Source organism: Nannospalax galili, unplaced genomic scaffold (genome assembly GCF_000622305.1).
Source record: "Nannospalax galili isolate Female #2095 unplaced genomic scaffold, S.galili_v1.0 scaffold923, whole genome shotgun sequence".
Taxonomy (NCBI): Eukaryota; Metazoa; Chordata; class Mammalia; order Rodentia; family Spalacidae; genus Nannospalax; species Nannospalax galili.
Window position 1 is genome coordinate 655,932 of NW_008349753.1, and position 21,403 is coordinate 677,334.

A 21,403-nucleotide genomic window follows, 5' to 3' on the forward strand; every position below is an offset into this window, starting at 1 on the left:
TATGTGTGTTCCTTTGTGTGTGTATGCTACATGTGTGTGCTCATGGAGGTTGGGAGAGAGCTTTGGATGCCTGGACCTGGATACAGGTGGTTGGGAGCTACCAGACATGGGCACTGGGAACCACACTAGGGTCCTCTAGAAGAGCAGCAAACACTCTTAACTGCTGAGCCATCTCTCCAGCCCTGGGTTACATGTTCTAACCCAAGGTGATCTGTAATCTCAGCATCTATATCTCCTTCATACAGATTATGGCAGAGACCAGTGAAATAATATTGCATATTCAAGTAAGCTCTGGATATATGATTGGACTCAATGTATTCTCATGAGTTTTTTTTTATATAGAACAAGAGAGGTTCTATCTGCTTTGACACCTGACGAATGCTAACTCCATTTACCAAATTACCACGCTTCCTTTTCTCCTCCTGAGTGCTATGTGTGAAGACGAAAAAGACAACAGCATCCCTCAGAAGCAACTGACGGAGGAGCTCTAAGTGGCAGGTGTGTACTGCATTTATAGCAGACCTGCTTCCCAATTTCCCTTGACTTCCTTCTACTTTAAGAGCCCTTAATTTTCTTGCCTCCATTAGGCTGGCGGAACTCCTGCATCAGTGATGGGGAGACAGCAGCAGTCCTGGTGTCTGTCTGAACTTATTGGCAATCATTTCACTTAAGAAAGACACTGCAGTTAATGAGTGCATGATACACCTTCTGTTCATTTTCCATCACGAGAAACAGCAAACAAAGGAGCCACGAGAAGAGGGTCAATGGGAAACATTAACTGAACATTCCACAGCCCTATGACTCACCCGAGCACTGCGTTTGCTGAGCTTTAAACAAGTAAGACCAGCCCAGGAGGCTTAGGGGCTGTGGAGTATTCTTTGTGCTGCAACAAACTGTGCAGTCTGCTCCTTTCTAAAGCAGGTGTCACTTGCAATGACATGGCTAGTGAAGTCTCCGTGTTGAAGAGACCCATGCATGCTCACCTTCCGTAAACCCTCCCCTTGAGTCAAAGCACTATGCCACAGTTCTGCTAGTCATTTGCCAAATACAGATTTCCTTACTGCAATGTATGTGTACAGATTAATCTGATGACTCCTTATTTTACAGATGAGAAGAGTGAGGCTTGTCCAAGGCAATGTGAAGTGTGTTTATTATCACTGCATAGTGGGGGCTTCTGTAGCTTTCCTTAGCAGCTGGTCCCAATTGTCAGGCTCAAGATCAGCCACAACTAGTACTGTCATTGTGAGAGTCTTGATCCAGAGTGCCAAGCTTGTTTCATCGCCCAAGGACTTCTGGCAATGGGAAATCTCCCCTCTTAACTTTGGTGCTCTCATCGTTGTCTTTGGTAAAGTTGCCTGGTCTCTTTCCTGATCGGTCTCTGTTTCCCATCATGCTCTGGATTTTGGACTCAGGAAGTTGTGACCTCTGTTTCCAGATTCCTGTTCAGTCTAATTCCTGCTTTTCCATCTTTGTTGCTTGTATGTATGTGTCCATGTGTGTGTGTCCGTGTGTGTGTGTGTGTGTGTGTGTGTGTGTGTGTGTGTGTGAGAGAGAGAGAGAGAGAGAGAGAGAGAGAGAAAACAAGCTTTCTCTTACAGACTGAGATGCCTTTTAGATGCCTTAGGGTTTCATACCATTAACACATCCCTAACTGCCCATCTCTCAAACAGATGTACTCAAGCCTTCTGCATAGATTACAGCTTGGATTGTTGGGCCTCTGGGTTCATCTTAGCTCTGTGTGCAGTTTGATTCTCTAAGCAGAGAACAGATGCCCTCATCATTTACAGCACTACAGATCATCCATTCATGAAAAGCAGGATGACAGACTCAAGAAATCAAAAGCGTGCACACACACACACACACACACACACACACACACAGAGGACAGGAAGCTATAGTTAGAATAGGAAAGCCAGCATGTTCAGCAAATGGTGCTGGCAAAACTGGATCTCTGTAGAAGAATGAAACTAAACCCCTATCTTTCCCCTTGCACAAAAGTCAACTGCAAATGGATCAAAGACCTCAATGTGGAGCCTGAAACTCTGACACTGTTAGGAGAAAACATTGTCAATAACCTATAAAATACAGGTGTAGGAAAGGATTTTTTAAACTGGACATCAATTGCTCAGGAAACAAGGTCAAGAATCAAGAAATGGGACCTCATTAAAATAAAAACCTGTACATCAAAAGAAGCAACCAAGGAAGTGAAGAGAAAACCCACAGAATGGGAGAAAATCTTCACCAGAAAATCTTCACAGGTCTGACAGAGGTTTAACATCCAGAATAGATAAAAAACTCAGAAAACAAAGAATCAAGAAAGGAAGTTACCCAATTAAAAGATGGGCTAAGGAACTGAACAGAGAATTCTCAAAAGAAGAAATAAAGATGGCTAAGAAGCTTCTTAAAAGGTATTCAACATCACTAGTAATTAGGGAAATGCAAATTAAAACCACTTTAAGATTCCATCTTACCCCTGTCAGACTGGCTAAGATCAAGAGAACAAATGATACCAAATGTTGGAGAGGATGTGGGGGAAGTCCCACTGCTGGTGGGACTGTAAACTTGTTCAACCCCTATGGAAATCAATATGGAGCACTCTTAAAAAACAACAAATGAACCTACCATTTGACCCAGTTATACCACTCTTTGAATATACCCAAAGAACTCACCCTTTCACAGAGACACTTGTACATCCATGTTTGTTGCTGCTCTTTTCACAATAGCTAAGAGATGGAAACAACCTAAGTGTCCCTCAATTGACGAGTGGATAAAGAAAATGTGGTTCATTTGTACAATGGTGTTTTACTCAGCAGTAAAGAAAGATGACCTAGGTTGACTAAATTCCAGGGGACTATGAGCATCTTTCAAAATGTCCTGCAACTGTTGTGAGTCACCTGTCCTCTTGATCAAGGAGGCTGTGGAGACCCCACCAGATGGACTTGAACCAGTGTCCCGTCTACAAAGAGGAGGGTCAACACAGAGGAAACATTTCCTCCATGGTAAAAGAAAGGAACCAGGGGCTCCTCCCAAGTCCATGTGACCCCTGATGAACACATCCTCAAATGGCCTTAAGGGTAAAAATAAATTGGTTTATCTGGGCCAACTGTAGGGTCTTAAACACCCAAAAGGAAAATATAACCAAAGATTAAAGAGGTCAATATAATTTTTAAGAGTCCATATGCATAGCTAAAGGCTATATAACAAGAAACAATGCCAGACAGGTGATACCTTCCTTTGAGTGGTTGTCCAGGGTGGCCCAAGAGACTCCCAGACAGTGACCCATCATAGAACTTGGAAAATGAACAGCAGACCCCAATCTTATCTAAAGGAATATTGACAACTGATTGCTGCTAGATGAGGAACAGCTGATCTTCCTAAAACAAGGACCGCTAGATAGGTTAACTAGATTCAGCAGATGGATAAGCATTGGGGAATGGCTGGGGCACCGACAACACAGTGGATAGTAACAGGGATGACAGAGTATATGGACTCCAGTGTCGGGGGGGAGGCTATGGAGGGTGCCATTTGGGAAATGGGTACATAGATGAATAAGATTGTGTAGGATGTTCTGTATGATATACACACACAAAAAATCAACAAATTAAAAAATAGTTGAATGCCTCCAAGGGCTCATGAGTGGAAGACTTGATACCCTAGTGCAAGGCACTATTGGGAGGTAGGAGAACCTTTAGGAGGTGGGACCTAGTGGAAGGAAGTTAGATCCCTAGGGCATGCACTTGAGGTGGGAGTTAGGGCTCCAGCTCTTTCCTGTCTATTAGCTCCCCAACCACTTCGCTATGACCCAGCCTCCCCCTGCCTTTATGTGGTGCTGCTTCAGGCCCAAAGCAAGAGAACCAGATGCTCATGGACTGAAATCATGAACTCAAACTTTCATTTTCTAAACTGAGTGTCTCAGGTATTTCATCACAGTAACAGAAAGTCGACTAGCACAGATGGATAGATTTTAGTTATGACCTCTGCTGCATTCTGTATCCCAGACAGCATGTTACCATTGGTACACATTGCCTTCCATTTCCCAGGAAATTTGTGAGGAAAATAATTGTTACAAAAAAATCAAAACCAAAACCAAAACCAAAGGTCTTTTGGAAACAAGCAAACACTATGTAGATTAAGGCTCTTATAGTTTAAGATTATAGTTTCTCTTTGAAAGGAGATGCTTCTCTGTGGATTACCAATAGTACATCAGGTCCAAAGCTCCATTCCAGCTGGACATTGCTCATGTTGTCAGTACTTCCTGGGTGAGGCCATACATCAGAATCACCGTCACATCTTTTTGGAAATGTATATTCTCACATAGCCCCAAAATTCCTATAGAATCTCCATTTTCTGGGCCAGTGTATAGAAAATGATATCTAAAAACCAACAAACCAACAACCAGCCAACCAATCAATCAACCACATCCCTAGGGGATTCAGTTCAATTAGGTTTGTAAGTTGGGATTTAAAAAATATCTTATTTATTATTATTTTTATTTTATGTGTATGAGTGTATTGCCTGTATGTATTAATGACAAGCTTCTTTTTTAAAAGTGGGGGAGTGGAGGGATTGCTCAGTGATCAAGAGCACTGGCTGCTCTTCCAGAGGACCAGAGTTTGGTTCCTGGCAGCAACATGGTGACTAACAACCATCTGTAACTCCAGTTCCAGGGGCTCCAACACCCTCTTCTGACTTCCCTGGGTACTACTGCATGCATGGGTGCACTTACATACATGTAGGCAAAACATTCATACATACAAAAATAAAATAACTAAAAAAAAAAAACCTCTAGTTTCTCAGTGACAGAAGAAATTAAGGCTCACTATGATTCCTAAGTTTGTGACCTGTTCCTTCCTACAGAAGGTTTCCATTTCACTGCAGACTTGTGAGCTACAACACTTTCACCGGCAAGAAACAAGGATTTTCAGGAAGCAAGTTGTCTTTGCAGGGCACCAGAAGGTTTTGGAAAAGGAATGTGTCCCTCAAACCAGACCTCTCTGGAGGCATAGTCAGTGGGGTGTGGAGAAGAGACGACTAAAGTCCTCGCTGTTCCCGAGATGATTGCTCCATAACATGTCCCCTGGGGAGTGGGGTTGATTGGCAGAAAAGCAGAGCTCAGTGGCAGAAAACTCCCTGACGATCCCTCTAAGGGGACACAGAATTCTTCCCAGAGGAGATTAAAAACATGCTGGAGAAATAGCACTAGACTATTCATCGTTGGAGAAATTTTAATATGGCCAGCAAAGATGTGGGGAGGGCTGCCAGAATAAAGGCAGAACCTGGTTCTCCAGCTGAGACTGACAGACATTGAAACAGATGTCTTCATAGTCCTCTTGACCCAGAACCAAGCTGAAACCTACAGATACTGAAACAGACCAGCCTTCATAGTCCTTTAGACCCAAGCTCAGCAGCAGTTACAAACTGAGATGCTGCCAATCATAGATTATTTCTAAATTGAACTAATTTTTTCCTTTCCCTTAGAATCATTTGTCTGATGTGCTATTAATGGTCATTTTAAGCCTACTTGTTGATGAGGCTATTTTTTTAACCCATTCTTTATCTCTAAAATCATAAGTCAATCGTTTCCACAGTGTGGCCATGCACGGGAACAGCAAATGTGAGCTCATGAGGACACTGGTGATGAATTCAGATTCTCACATGAGGCACTTGAACATGGAGCACAATAATCTGTTTGAATGCCTCCCCACCCCAGGTAATGCTGATACACTATGCTAAGATGTCACATGATGCTAAGATCTAGATAGGCCATGATGCTAGAAAGATGACCCATGATGCTAAGATGATGTCTATCCCATGATTCTATGATGTCCATGATACTGAAGATGATGACTCATGACTAGGATGATGACTCATGATGCTAGGATGGTTGTTCCATGATGCTAAGGTGATTGTGACCTATGATGCTAAGGATATGACCCATGATGCTAAGATAATGTCTCCTGATATTAGGATGATGAATCATCATGTTAGATGAAGACTCTTGAGACTAAGATAATGACCCATGGTGTCCTACAATGCTAAGATAATGAGCTATGATGCTAGGATGATGTCCCATGATGCTATGATATCCCATGATGCTAAGCTGATGTTCCATGATGCTAAATGATGATCTGATACTAAGATAACCTTTCATGATGTTAGGAAGATGCTTTATGGCATTAAGGTGATGGCCCATGATGTTAAAGTTTCCCATGGCTCTCCTAACTGTAAATACATGTACACACACACACACACACATACACACACACCCTTCTTTGAGAAACCTCTAAAATCTTAAAAACATTTTATTTGAGTGAATCATTTGCCTATATATGACCTGAATGGACTTAATTGGTTTGCATATGTGACTATATTTTAAAATAGACCTCAAAAACTAAAACAAAGTATCATATATTTTCAACGTGGAATTCTAAGAGGAAACCATCCCTTTTCCTAGAATTTATGCCCTCTTCAACTTTTAACCTCTGCTTAGCCCAAATATGAGTTTATAAGTCCTCATGGCCCTTTCAGTCACTTCTTTGACATAAGCCGGTTCTGGAATATTGTTTTCTTTGGCTTTCAGACATTTTGATTATTTTGATTATAAAGGTTGCCTGTAGACTTTTCTCTTGGTCTGGGTGGTTCCTAAGTAGGCTTCTGAAATTCTCTGTGCTCGCAGTGAGGCTGCCAGTCAGACACTAGACACCAAATGACCTGTGATTAAGGAAGGAGGCATAGGCCACCTGATTTCTCAAGCATCTGAATCACGAATGGTCTAATTTGGCAATCTTTTTTTGTTTGTTCCCAGGCCTTTAAGTATATCTAAAAGAAAAAAACCTTTTTAGGAATATTTTATAGATCAATAAAGAGAATAAAAAATTCTGTACAATTTGGGTCTATTTACAATTTCACTCTTATAAGTTTGAAATGATGCCTCAATAGATCCACAAACCATTTTTCAATAATCATTTTGTTAGCCAAAGGGAAATAACAGTGGAGTATGTGAAACCTCAAGTAAGTGGCTCATCCAAACTTCACAGAGAAAATCCATTCAGGACTGTGTTTTCTATGCTTATTCTCCAGGGTGGTCCTCAGTTTGCTGACTCATGGTATGATCCTGTACTTTAGTGTTGCCAAAGAGGAACAGTGGCATATTGAAGCCAGCTTGTACTGGTCTGTGAGAACTGACTGTGAAATTCACAACCCAAGTGGCAAGCAGTCATTAACAAAAATTCAGTGATAAGAATTTCTAACTAGATAAATTATATATTACAACTTATTACTTCCTAATTATTTTTACTCTATTTTGCAAGTATGTATACAGTTGAGGTTAATTTGTACAGTGGTATATATTAGGGTAAAATATATATATTGGTGTGCCACCTGTATGTATTCCCAACATCATGTTGGAGATGTCACACTGATTGGCTGAAACTGACTTCGTAGATACTAGTAAATGATATGAATCAGAATCCCTGTTGTCCTCAAGCCGACAGCTAAGCTTTTTATCAACATGCTGTAAACATCTATTCTAGAGTTTTCTCTAGGGAAGACTAGTAAGCCTAGTCAACTTCCCTTGCTTCCCTTGACTATAGCACAGACCCATATTCACCTTAACTACACAGCACCAAATCAGGACCGTCCAATTAATCTAATGCTGATTTCCTGTTCACATTATCTCCTACTGAAATCAGTCTCGCTCAGAAATATAGTTGTGTGTTTGCAAGAACTCTGACAAAAATACTATCTTTGGGGAAAAAAAAGTCCCTTGGCACTTATCTGATCTTTCACCAGGCTTATAGAATTTGATGGATTACCTCCTTGAGTCGCACAACTGCCACTGAGTTTCACAGTCAACAGATGAGGACCGGAAGGTGATGTGGTCCACTCAGGGCTACATGGCCAGAAGGCTGCCTAGCCAGAACTCAGATCCAGAAGCCAAGTCCAGTGGCTTTGGCTTCTACCACAGATTACTGCTTTTATGCAACTTGCTTTCAAAGTGGATTTTTTTTTCCTAAAAGACCAACATCTGGATTCCCTTTTTTCCTTCCTCCAGATAGCAATGAAGCCACCTCTGATGCACTCACACCTACATTTATGGAGAGCAACCCAGTTGCCTCTGCTGTTCCTGACCACAGGTAGAAATTATGTCCATGTTGCTGCAATGCCTTAAGTAAATCACACCCTAACCCTTCCACCCGAATTCCTAAAAATGCTGTAGGGGGTGGGTGTCTTTAGATCTCGTTTTTCAGATCCAGGAGTTTTGCCTAACTTACTGAACTTAAGTTAAAGTCACAGTGAATAGTGAAGGCAGCTTCTTGAACACAGTGGTAAAGGGAGGTAGTCAGTCCTCTGCATCTGCACACTCCATATCCACAGATTCACATCCGCAGATTCAACCAGCCACACATCCCTCAGTAGAGAAGACATTTGAGAAATAAAATTTGCATCCCTACGAACATTTACAGACTTTGTCATTATTCCCTAGTCAGTTCAGAGCAACAACCATTTCCATAGCATTTATGCTCTATTAGGTCTTATGAGCCAGCTAGAGATGGTTTAATGTGTGGTGGCTATATGCAAGCACTATGTCATTTTGTGTAAAGAACTTCAGCATCCAAGGGTTTTAGTATCCATGGGGGGACATAAATCCAACAGCTCCAGTGACTATTGAAGGACAACTGTAGGGGTGTGTGTGTGTGTGTGTGTGTGTGTGTGTGCACAGTCACACATGTTCATGTTTTATATACATGCTCTCTGTGTGGAAGAAAACAAGTCACACACACATAGGGACATATATACACATGCATGTATACACATGTGATTTGTGTGTGCATTTCTCTTTGATATACATACCATCTATGAGGAGGAAAAACAAGCTATATACACATGCAGGAACATGTACATACACAAACATAAATACATACACACATGCAAATACATGTGTTCTTTGTGTTTTCTTGTATATACATACTCTCCGGGGGCGGGGGGAATAAGCTATATATACATATACAGGAATGTGAATACATGCACATATATATATATATATGACACACATGTTTTGTATGTTTGTGCCCAGTTTGTTTTTCTTCTCCTCAGGGAGTTATGTGGCAAAAAGGAAATAAAATTTTGTTGCCCTTTATCAGATATGTACACATTTTATCCTTGTAGCATATCTATGATGATTTTATGACTAAATTCTGAGAAAAATGTGAAGAATGTTTGGCTAGATGTTCGCTTTTCCAGTAAAAACACAGCACTGTGCATGGACTGTGGCACTTGGAGATGCCTTTTTCAACATAATGCGCTCAATTTCGTTTGCGCTCAAGATGAAAGCCTGTTCAGATGTTAGGGTTTTTTTTGTTTTTGTTTTTTGCTTGTGGAGAAAATCTCACTGCTTGAATGATGTGGTTCTTTGGGGCCTGCAGTGGGTCTTGAACTGATAATCAATAGAGTTCTAGCAAAGTAAGGCTGTATTCCCCACACCCCAACCAAGGTTAAGCCCTTGAGGTTGTTTCTCAATACCTTAAGCAGAAATAACTGTAACAAGTGACAAAAAATAAACCCATTTGTCCCCGTGATCAGGATTTTTGAGACTTGTTAGTTGGCTGATCTCATAGCTAGAAAGATTTTTGGAGACCCTGGCAGGAAATTTACGTGTCACAGTGGCTAGCTATAGAGGGGTTCTCAGAAGGTGTTAGTGACTATCTAATCCTGTCATCTTCAGATTAAAGGATGGCGCTTCCATTTGATCTTGATTCCGGTGGGTGTGCAGTAATACTTAAAGTCACCTTAGGTCACTTGAACCTGTTATTGGGAAGAATGTTTCCTGATGTTCTATTAAAATTTTACAGTAATGGGCCTGGATGCTGGTCTCCATGGGGACACCTGAGTATAATCAGGTTGACAAATGGAAAGTGAACACACACTCTGCATTTCTAAAGACAGAAATAATGAAAGGGAGATGCTATGTTTGAGCACATCTGAGTTATCATTTCTGCCTCGTGGGCTCTGGAAGGCTTGGGGTAGAGGTGGTGGTAAGGGTCACTTCAACCTCCATTCAACTCTATGATTCTCAACTGGAGGGAACTTTGTTCTTGGTTTCGTTTGTTTTGAGACAGGATCTCCCTGTAGCCCCAGATGACTTGGAACTCACTATGTAGACCAGGTTAGTCTCCATCTCACAGAGATCTACTTGCCTCTACCTCTTAAGTGCTGGGATTAAAGGCATATGCCACCATGCTTGACCTTGGAAGTTTTGTTCTCTAAGGGTCGTTTGACCATTCTTTAGCCAGTTTGTGTTGTCACAAATGTGAGATGTCACCCTCATCAGGTGGAGGGCAGGGTAAACATCTCTTCCTCTCCACCTCCCTTCATCCTCAACAGACAATTATTTGGCCCCAAATCTCAACAGGACTGCTGTTGAGATTTCCTGCTCTAGGGAATGCAGAACTCATATGATATGGCAGAGCTTTCCAATGACATGCTAATCAGGTACGAGGTTTCTAGATGACAGCCTCACAACAGCCTCTTTTTCTGTGACCTGTGCACTTGCCTCGTAACTGTCCACATCCTCACAGATAACTTTGCCAGGGATCTGGTGAGTGATTGGAGGAACTAGAGACTGTATCTCCTAAGGGCACCAAGTGAGCTCCAAACAATATCCAGTTTCAGGTGCACTGGGTTGAACTGCCCTCTGGTCTGTCCTCCTTAGATCTGCCCGTCTTCTCTCTGCTGTCCTCTCGTTATGCAGGGTGAATATAAAGCAGGTCTCTTCTCCCTCTCACCTCCCCTCAGAACATTTTCCCTGTCAGGTTTTAACCTGGCTCTTTGCAGAGAGCACTGTTCCAGGTGTAGGTGGCGCCACAGCGACCTCCTCTCTCTGCACTCACAAATCCCTTCTCTCCTTGACCACAGCTGGCCACGTCTAAACCACACAACCACTTGCTCCTTTTTTTTTTTTTTTAAATGGAATTTCCAGGCTATTTTCTGGTTTCACAGATGCTCTGGGTAGCCAGCATTCCTCTGTGTCCAAACCTTAACTGTAGGATTTTTTAATGACCATGTGTTACCCATGGTGGGTTGTTAGGGTCAGAACCTGGTGCTGTAGATATTCATACCTCTTGCTAGGACCCAAAGATGAACTTGGGAGAGACACAAGATCTCTTTGTTCCTCTTTCAATGTGGTCACAGTGACTAAATCTCCTTTCTTTGCTTTTCACTATTAGTTTTGTCTTTAACTGGCTTATTGAGTGCGGGTGGCTGAGCCCGGGTTCTGACGCTAACCGTGCTGGGAGCACATGCAGATGGGCAGATGGACATCTCACACAAGGATTCCTGGTCTCTTAACCTGCCCTAAAATCATTTTTCTTCTCCTTTCAGAACACTCATTAATTCATCAAATATTACTGCTGTGTCCTTTAATATCTGATTCTGTTCTAAAGATGTTAAAAGAATATGAGCCTCTAAAATAATGGAAGTCTATTCTGGCACTAGAAACAAGCTCTAAGAATTATAGGGCAGAGAACACCCCCAAAAAGTCATGGTCTATTTTTTTGAACATGTTTGTTGGCTAACACTCTAATTCAGTAGTTCCTACATGCTGTTCTAAGAATTGGGACCAATTCTCATGGAACCAAAGAAAAATAAAGATGCCATAGTAAGTCTGTTATAATACTACACGTGTATCACTGATTCTAAGATTATGGTGCTCTCCTTTGGAAGATGATGAAAGAGCTCTTCTTTTTTACAAAATATCGGGAAAGTTATAGTAAAAAACATTAACATGCATATGTCGATTCCCCATTACGTTTTTTGGTTGGTTGGTTGGTTGGTTTGAGCCAGGAGCTCACACTGTAGCCAAGGCCAGGTTGGAACTAGATAGACTGAGTTGGCTTTAAATTTGTCCTCTTGCCTCAGCCTCTCAAGTGCTGGGATCATAGGCTTGTACCACTACACCCATGCTTAGCATTTATTATTTTTAAGTCATCCTTGAAGATCTGGTGTCTTTGGTTGTTTAAGAGGGTCTTGCTATGGTCAGAACAATCTGGTTGTGGCTGGGGTTAGACTCTTTGAAGGCTCATTTGCCACATGCTGAAGACATCTTTGCAGGGTTCTTTTAAATAAGATGGAGAACTAGAAGTTGTTCTTAATAACAACGGGGCTACAGAGGAACATCCGGGAGTATCCAAAGCCAGTCCTTGGTTTCCACCACTGGTGGCAAGAAGCAAAAACAACTGTGTACATCTACTCAGGGTACAAGCTGTTGTCCATGTTCTTCCCTAGAGGCAGTGTCACTAAGTCCCCTGGCAACAGTGGCAGAATTTTCAGTGTGCCAAGTGAAAGGGGTGAGAGCTCCAGGGGGAGAAAAGAACTTTGAAGTTGTGATTCTTGGTTTGTCAGATCCCAAAGCTCCTTCCCCTGGGACTTGTACACAAACTTGGGGCTGCTGGGGGTGGGAGGCAGGGGTTCCTCCTTCCCGAGGAGGCCCACGAGCGTTTTGAGACAGGGTCTCACATTGTAACACAGGCTAGCCTTTAACTTACCATGTAGACTAATTTGGCCTTCAATTCATGGGAATCCTCCTGCCTTTGGCCTCAGTGAGAAAGCTTTCCCTGGGAGCTGTTCCGATCGTTTTATCTTTCTTTTGGTCAGCTGGCTCCATGTTGAGAGCAGCAACTGGAGGCTAAGCTGTGGCCAGGGGAGCAGAGGAAGCTAAACTTAATGAAAGCCTTGGGTCAGAAGGGTCCAGGAAGCCGTTGGAGCTCAATTTCTGTTCCCTTGTCTCCTTGTTCTTTGACAAGAGCTACTATAGAATCTTCTAGCTCACTGGCCACTGGCCCTGTATCTCTCTTGCTCTTTTCTCCTCTGCAAATATGAGGCTGGTCCTTAGTGTATATCAGTCTGGTCCACGAGCGACTCCTGGTACTCAGTGAACAGCTATTAACCCCTGTTCTGGAAACTTCTGAGTCACTGGGTCTCAGCTGCATTTAATCTCTCATATGGTTGCCTCGCTCCAAAGGCCCAAATTCAGTATCGTGCTGATCTTGACTGTGTCATTTCCCATGCATCTTAGACCTTTGTTTTTAAAAGTTATTTATTTTGTATGTCTGAGTATTTTGTCTGCGTGTCTGTAACTGCACTACATATGTACAGTACTCTTGGAGGCCAGAAGAGGGAACTGGATCCGCTTTGGACTGGAGTTACACATGGTTATGAGCTACCATACGTATGCTGGGAACTGAACCTGGGTCCCCTGGAAGAGCAGCCAGTGCTCTTGACTGCTGAGCCATCTCTCCAGCCTCTGTTACACGTTATAATGTTTTCAATAGTCAAGCAGTAGGTTATTTGTTGAAAAAGTGCAGAATGCAAAATAACTACATTAAAAAAAGAAATCACAGAAGTGAAAAGATTATTTAAAAATGTTTTCAAAGTCAAGATGTTCAATATCTATATTTGTGTGTGTGTGTGTGTAATTTTCTTTCCTGATGAATAAATTTATTCTGGAAATTTGATTTTCTGACTAGAGTCTAATTTTGAAAAGACACCCTCCAAAGTCTTCTCATCCCCGGGCATCATTCAAAGCAGGGTATGGAACAAAGAAGATCATTTTGGAACAAGAAGAAAGTAGTTAGATGAAGCTCTGAGACCAGCATCAACTTCTAAACTCTCTTTTTCTACTACCATTGCCAAGGGCTCAGAAAGCTTAAAAGTTGGGGGCAAAGCAGGCCCCCAAATAAGCCGAGTTATGAAGACAATACCTTGGTTATCTGCGTAGGAAGCTTACTTCATTCATAGTGAAATTTTGTGTGCAGGGCTGATTTTTCTTTTACTAGCTACATGAAACATGTCATTCCTTGGAAAGTTACTCTTTCTTTCACAGCTGGTGAGGATGCTGAGAGAATCTTGCCAAGAGTTTAACATTTGACACACCAGCACCCATCACCAACAAGGTTGCTTCTAGGGGATAACACTGGCATTGCTGCAAAGCCCTTAGAAGAGGAAACAGAGAAACCCATGAGGATTTAGGGGTATGGTTCAGTGGTAGAACACTTGCCTAGCTTCTAGGAGGCCCTGGGTTCAATCCCTAGCATGATTTAAAAAATATCTTATTGAACTTTTGTGTATTTCATACATAAAATCATCTTTGTACCCCCTTCCCCTTTGACATCCTCCCATAGCCCCCCACTGGAGTTCACACATTCTGTTATTTGTAATAAGGCCTATTATGTAAAGTTAGTGCTCCAAGATGTCCCTCAGTGCAAGTTCATCCGCCAGAGTTTAGTCAGCCTATCTAGAGTCTCCCCCTTCAAGAAGATCAGCTCTTCCTCACCCAGCAGTAATCAGCTGCCAATAATTCTTCAACTAAGATTGGGGCTTACTGTTCATTTCCACAGTTCCGCGCTGGGTTTCTGTCTGCCTATTTACATCGGTCTTGTGCATGCTGACACCATTGCTGTAGGTTTGTATGAGAAGGGTCCCAGATACCTGTAAGACTATTTCCATATGGTCATGCATCTCCTCCCTGGCTCTTATAATCTTCCCACCCCCTCTTCCACAATGCTCCCTGAGCCTAGGGTGGGTGGACCTCAATAAAGGAGTCCTGTCCAAGGGCCCACACTCTGCCAACTCTTATTCTCTACTTTTTGACCATTTGTGGCCTTTTGTATTCTTGGCCTTCTGTTGCATGAGGGAACTTCACCTAGCATGATAATTTAAAAAAATATTTTATTTACTATTTTTATTTTGTGTGTATGAGTGTTTTGCCTGCCTATATGTAAGTACACTGGTGTTGTACAATGCCCTCGGAGGTCAGAAGAGGGCGCCAGGTTCCCTGGAACTGAAGTTAAGGATGGTTGTTAGCCTCCATGTGCGTGCTGCGATCTGAACCTAGACCTCTGCAAGAACAGTCAGTGCTCTTAAACATTGAGCCATCTCTCCAGCATGATTTAAACGAAAAATGACAACGAGAAAGCTATTTCAGTAGGGGAAGGAGATGGTAGGAAGGTCACATACATACAACATTAACAACAACAAAAAAATCACCTCTGCAGATTTTGCCTCCGTTGGGAGGAGTAGAAATACATTGAAGTATCAAGCTTAAGAGGAAACTAATGGGGGAATCAACAGCTCAGCTTTAGGCAACTGTAACAAATGATCATGTTTAACTATCCTGAGGGCAACTGAGTGCTTTTCTCCTTTGTGGGCCAACACGTCTGCCCCAAAGATCTCTCATTCTCCAGTCCCAGACTGCTTTATTTTCTCAATCAGCAACTGACCCGCTTGGTTGTTGTCCGACTCTAAAACTTGTTGGTCACCAGATGCCCTAAAACAGGAAGAACACTGTCCTCCGAGCACATTAGTGACTGCCCCTCTTCACATCCATCCTTTAACACAGCGTCATGATGTACAATGTACATCAGCTGGCACGATTTTATGCTTTTTCTAAGGCATTAAAAAAATAAGATACAACTGGCTTATAGTCATTTTCTGGTTAACAACATGCACACCATCCACGGGCAAGAACAACAGAAGAGGTGAGGCAGTAGAGTACATCAGGCATGACTTACAAGGTCCTCCCCACGAGTCAGGCAGACCTACAGTATACGCAAGGCTTGTCTGGAACAACTGGGGCAGCTGTTTCTCCTTTCAAGTGAGAGCCACAGTTCCCACCAACGTCAGCCAGGAGCAGAGAAGCTCTGATGTCCCAGCACACTCCTGCTGGTCTCAGGACCCTTATCTCCCTGAGGCAGGATAGAAAGACAGCAAAAATTCAGGGGACACAGAAAGCAAAGGGAGCTCCTCACTCTGGAGTCTGGTTGAGGTCTCATTAGCTGAGAGGCAAGGCTTTCAGCACAATTGACATTCCCTGTGGGGCTTGCCTACATGCAGAAAATAGTCTTTAAACATTTTTTATTGAGCTTTTTTACCTTTCATACAATAGTTCTTAATCAAATTTAGACTCCCTCCCCTTCTCATGCCCCCCATTGTCTTAAAAATTTATGTATTTATTTTTATTTTATGCATTTGAGTGTTATGCCTGCATATGTGTAAGTGTACCCATATTGTGCAGTGTCCAGAAGAGGACAGAAGAGGGCTTTGGATCCCCTGGAACTGGAGTTACAGATGGTTGTTAGCTGCCATATGGGTGCTGGGATTCAACAAGAACAGCCAGTGCTATTAACCACTTAGTCATCTCTCCAGCTCCAACAGTAGTCTTTTTACAAGGAGATATTTCAAATAAGATTGTTAAAATAGTAAAGCACTGTGTTTATGGCTAAAGCATATATGGTCTGTGAGTTTAACCTTATTCTTTTCTCAGCTGCACACATGGAACTTTCTGAGACTCTCACAACAAGATTATGAAGTTATTTGCTGTCAAAACACGTATCTTTTAAAGAATAGTTTTTAAAGATTTATTTTTATTTTATGTGTACATATGTGCCTGAGTGTATGTATGTGCACCAGGTGTGTGTGGATGCCCATGGAGGTCAGAAGAGGATATTGGTACTCCTGGGACTGGAGTTATTGGCAGTTGTAAGCTGCCCATGTGGATGACAGGAACAGAACCTGGGTCCTCTGCAAGGATAGTAAGTGCTCTTAATCACTAAGCCATCTCTCCAACTCTCAAACATATGTCTTTACCTTGTTGTGATCTAGTAAAGATCCCTTCAACCCTTGTAATGTGGTTTCATCAGCCTGCACACCTACCCAGTGCATCTCAGAAACCACTCTCTGCTTCCATTTACACACACACACCAAAAAAGGAAAAGAAAAGTAATTTTAGAAAGTTCCTTAATATCTCTTTTTAAGGTCTGCATATATAGCTCAGTGCTTGTCTAGCATATAAGAGACCTCACTATGTAGCCGACGATGACTTTAAACTTAGGATCCAAACGTTTGGGTTACAGGTGTGTACTAGTTTATGCAGCTTATGTGATGCTGGAGATCCAACTTAGAGTCTCTTTCAGAGACCTCCAATAAGAAACACCCATAAAAGTACAAGGAGAAAGTTAGAAACACAGAAACTTTGAGTTATCAACAACCTCCACATCACCAGGCACAGCTTTAAAGCAGAGTTAGAAAAGTGAAGGGATATTAGCGTGCGTGAGTGCATGCATGCGTGCGTGCGTGTGTGTGTGTTCTTAACCTTGGCTAGGCACACAAGACCACCATTCACAACACAGCATGTTCTCAGGGACATGGGAGATGGGGTGGGGTAGTGGGGGATAAACTGAAAAGTCTGCTACACAACCTGGGGTTCCCATCCTCTCTTTAAAGATAGCCAGTCTTGTCAGGAGAAGCTTAAAAGGTATTTGGTACTTGACAAGAATCCAGGCAAGGCTGTGAATGTCTATAATCCTAGCACTCAGGAGGGATCCCATGAGTTCCAGGCCAGCCAGGGCTACATAGCAAGACTAGGCTAGGCTTGAACTCTGGATCTTCCTGCCTCCAACTTCTAGGTGCTGGGATAACAGGCTCATGCCACTGCTAAGCATCTTTCACACCACATTCATCACACACCGTCCCCTCTTCAGTGCCACACGCTCAACGTCCTTCCCTCCCCCATCTCCAATTGCCAAATTCTTGTTCTAAAACCAGGAGCAGCAAGAGAAAGGGTGAGTCTTTAGATTATAGACCTGCACGTGACATTTCTAGGTTTCACTCACAGTTCTGAAAGTAAATGTAAATAAAATAAAATACCCTCTTTGCCATCATTATAGGACACTCTTTTAATGTTTTTAAAGCTTAAAGTAAATATGACAACGCAGAGACTCTGGAGGGAGCCCTAAACATATAGCAGTAGAAAAAGTACTGAAAATGTGTATTCCAAAATCAAACACATAAGTTCCTGCTTTGGGGATAATAGGGTGAACTGGGTTCATTTTTACTATGGTTGGCGATAGATGAAGTCGGTTATGGATGAATCCGGTTTCAGGAGAAAGCACCAGGACACTGACAAAACTCCAGTGGAATGGAGTTTATTAGCAAAGGGATACATGGGACAGATTCCCTTCCGGGCAGAGAAAATGTCTTCCCCTGGGTCATGAGCTGGGGTCTTTTATAGGGGAGGCTTCTGGGGGTGGTGCAGAAGGTTGGAAGAAGATATATTTTTTACAGGTTAGGTAGGAGGAAGCAGGAGAGTGGGACTGTTAAGACCTGCCCTCTTTAGAGATCAAAGGGGAAGCCTGCTGTGTTGGCCAAACAGTGGAGAAAAGTCTGCTTTTGACTTTAAAGATCAAGGTGCTTTTCTCAAGGGCTTGAGGAACCATGAGGCCCTCTTGGTGAGGGGGCAGGGCTATCTGAACCCTAACAGTTGGAAGCAGCCCAGTTGACGGGATGTGGGGTGGGGTATCAGGGCAAAGGAAACCACCCTTATCTTGGAGCTCCTTGGCCCCCAAAGGAAGCTGATTATTCTTGGCTCACACAATCTTTCCAAGGTGTAACCTGGTCTTTCCTTGGAGAGTTCTGAGAGTCTCCTAGGCAGGGTTTAAGAGACAGAGTAATATAACATGAGTGGCATCAGACCAAGTGAAACTTATACAAGCTGGGCTCATCTGGCTTTCTCATTTCTCACTATAAGGTGATGTGCCCTTTGGGAAGACTCTGTCTGCTTATCCCGCCTTTTCTGTCCCAAAGCCCCATGTGGTAAAGGCCTCCTAGTCACATTTGTCATGGATCCTAGGTAGTCACAGAAAGCTCTGAATTGGGCAGACCTTGTGACATGATTGACACTCTTGGGGACTGACATGTGCAGCTTTCCCACTTCACTTCCAAGGACAAGCTCCCTGGTGCAGGGCAGAGCCCCCCAAGACAGCCTTCATGTTAGCAAATGGCTGTCCTATTCAAACTGGGTCTCCAGCCTGATTCTCACATGGCAGGCAGTTTTCTACCCATCTTCCCCCTTTTTAGCTCATCTTTCTTAAGGCAAGTGTCTGATTGCAAGCATTATGGTTTAAATGCTCTCTCTCTGATCCCGTTCCACTGAGATGTGAGGAATTGAGACACCTCAGCCCCATAGTACCACCGCCCAGGATCAAGGGCCGGCTGCCACGCCTTCCCCACCATGATGTGCTGAATTCTTTTATACTGTGAACCTGAATATGCCCTTCTTCCCTTAGGTTGCTTCTCATCAGGTATTTGGTCACAGTAATGAGTAACTAACACAAGTTGTTTCAACTTTCCAAACTATCTCCTTTCAGTAGCTTCCCTAAAGTCTGGAATGATGCCAGCAGTGATCTATGTTACATGCAGAACTTCCTTCAGGAACTGCACCAGAAAAACAGACTGGTGCCTGGTGTGGTGGTGCACAGCTTTGATCCCAGCAATCAAGAGGCAGAAGAAGCAGGGGATTCTCTGCCAAGCTCAAGGCCAGCCTGATCTACAGAAGGACTTCCAGACCACCTAGGGATACACAGAGAGACTTTGCTTCAACAAAACAAAACAACAAAACAGACTGATAATGCAGAGAGCAATAAGACAACCCGAAATGCATAGGTTTCACAGTGCTGGTGGTGGGAGGGAGGAGATGTTGCAAATGGACTATTCAGGTGCTCTGAGGCACCTGGTTGCCATGGGTGATCAGAGTCTTCAACCACAATTCTGGTCTCTTTTTAAACAAACTCTTGTGTATACATGATGTATGTATGTGTGTGGGTGCACGTATGTGTGTAGTCACGTGTGTGAGTGCATGCACTGCTGTGGAGGTTAGAGGTGTTAGTGCTCAAATTCTGCCAGGTTTGGAGACGAGGTCTCTTTCCATTGTTCACCAGACTAGCTGGCTTCTTGAACCTCTGGAGATTCTACTGTGTCTGTGCCCCATTTCCCCATGGCAATGCTGGGATTACCGAAGCTTTCAGTCCTGAACCTGGCTTTTACGTGTATTCTGAGGAGCGGAACTCAGGCTTGCATGGCAAGCAACTTTACCCACTGAGCCACCTCCTCAGCTCTTCCTGTTACTGTGGACAGCGTGTAGTATGTCCAATACCTGGACTTGGCTGACATTCACAGCTGCCTGTGCAAAATACAGCTACTGTCCTTTACAGAGCACTCATGAACCCAGAGGATGAATGAAGACATTAACTGTAACGAGAGGTCAAAGAAAAGTCAGAGAATGGGACGAGGTGATGAAATTGTGGCTGTACTTCGTCAACGTGACAGCATCTTCTCTGTCCCCCACTGCCTCGTGATGGCACTAGCTGTCTCCTATGAAGCATCTTTTTCTCCACTAGGCTCAGTTTTGGAAGGGGAAGATAACCAAATATGTTTGGTGTTGTTTTCTCTGGCTTTCAAGGCAGATTCTCCGATGCTCAAGGTGGGGTCTGAAACAAGCCTTCTCGTCATAACCCTTCCTGTCTCTCTATTCTCTCCCTACACCTTTCCTTCATTAAACTACAATGAGTAAAAGCAGGGCTATTTGAAGGAAAGAGGAGGTAAACAGAATTTTGTGGATTCCTTTGCTCCCTAAGTTAATCTTACTAAGAACCCAAGTTATATATTTTTCAAGAACCTAAAGAAAGCCTTTAGCCAGGTGTGGCGACTCATGCCTTTAATCCCAGCACTTGGGAGGCAGAGACAGGCAAATCTCTGTGAATTTGAGGCCAGCCTGGTCTACATAGCAAGTTACAGACCAGCTGGGACTACAGGGAGACCCTGTTTCAAAAAGACCAAAAAAATTAAAAAAAAAAGAAAGCCTTTAATGCCCTCTATTTTTGTTTAACCAGTCAACCAATAATTGAGTTTTCTATATTTTTAATTTAATATGGAGATAGTTGAACTCCAACCTAACGAATATCTGGTCTACATAGCAAGTTACAGACCAGCTGGGACTACAGGGAGACCCTGTTTCAAAAAGACCAAAAAAATTAAAAAAAAAAGAAAGCCTTTAATGCCCTCTATTTTTGTTTAACCAGTCAACCAATAATTGAGTTTTCTATATTTTTAATTTAATATGGAGATAGTTGAACTCCAACCTAACGAATATTCCTACATTCCACAGCTTTATTTTATTTACTTTTATGTATATGTGTGCATCATGTACATGTAATACCCACAAAGGCCAGAAGAGGGCATCAGATCCCCTGGAACTGGAGTTACAAGAGGTAGTAAGCCTTCATGTGGCTGCTGGGAACTGAATCCAGGTCCTCTGCCAGAGCAGCAGATGCTCTCTGAGCCATCTCTCCAACCCCCATATCCACAGTTCTCTAAGCATCACTAGACCACTACTTCCATAATATTGGCAACTGGGAACCAGATATGAAGTTCATAGCAGAAGGGAGAGATCACCTGTGAGGAAGTCAAATGACCGGTATCTTAATTCAAAGAAAGTATGTTAATGCTTATCCCAAAGCCTTAGCTTCAGATTAATGAAATTGGTACATTATTTAATTATTTTCAACCCAGGTGG

At 42.8% G+C, this 21,403-nt stretch overlaps 1 protein-coding gene across 8 annotated transcripts in view; it reads right to left on the reverse strand.

The window, feature by feature from the left end:
- Atxn1 (ataxin 1) overlaps nucleotides 1–21,403 on the reverse strand; it is a 470,135-nt gene that overhangs the window by 78,851 nt on the left and 369,881 nt on the right. The window contains exon 1 of one of the 8 annotated variants that reach the window (XM_029570394.1): nucleotides 15,567–15,584. The exons of the other annotated variants lie outside the window; for them this stretch is intronic. The gene's annotated coding sequence lies outside the window, so the exon portion shown is untranslated. Of the gene's footprint in view, nucleotides 1–15,566; nucleotides 15,585–21,403 lie in introns of those variants that run through there. 8 annotated transcript variants of the gene reach the window in all.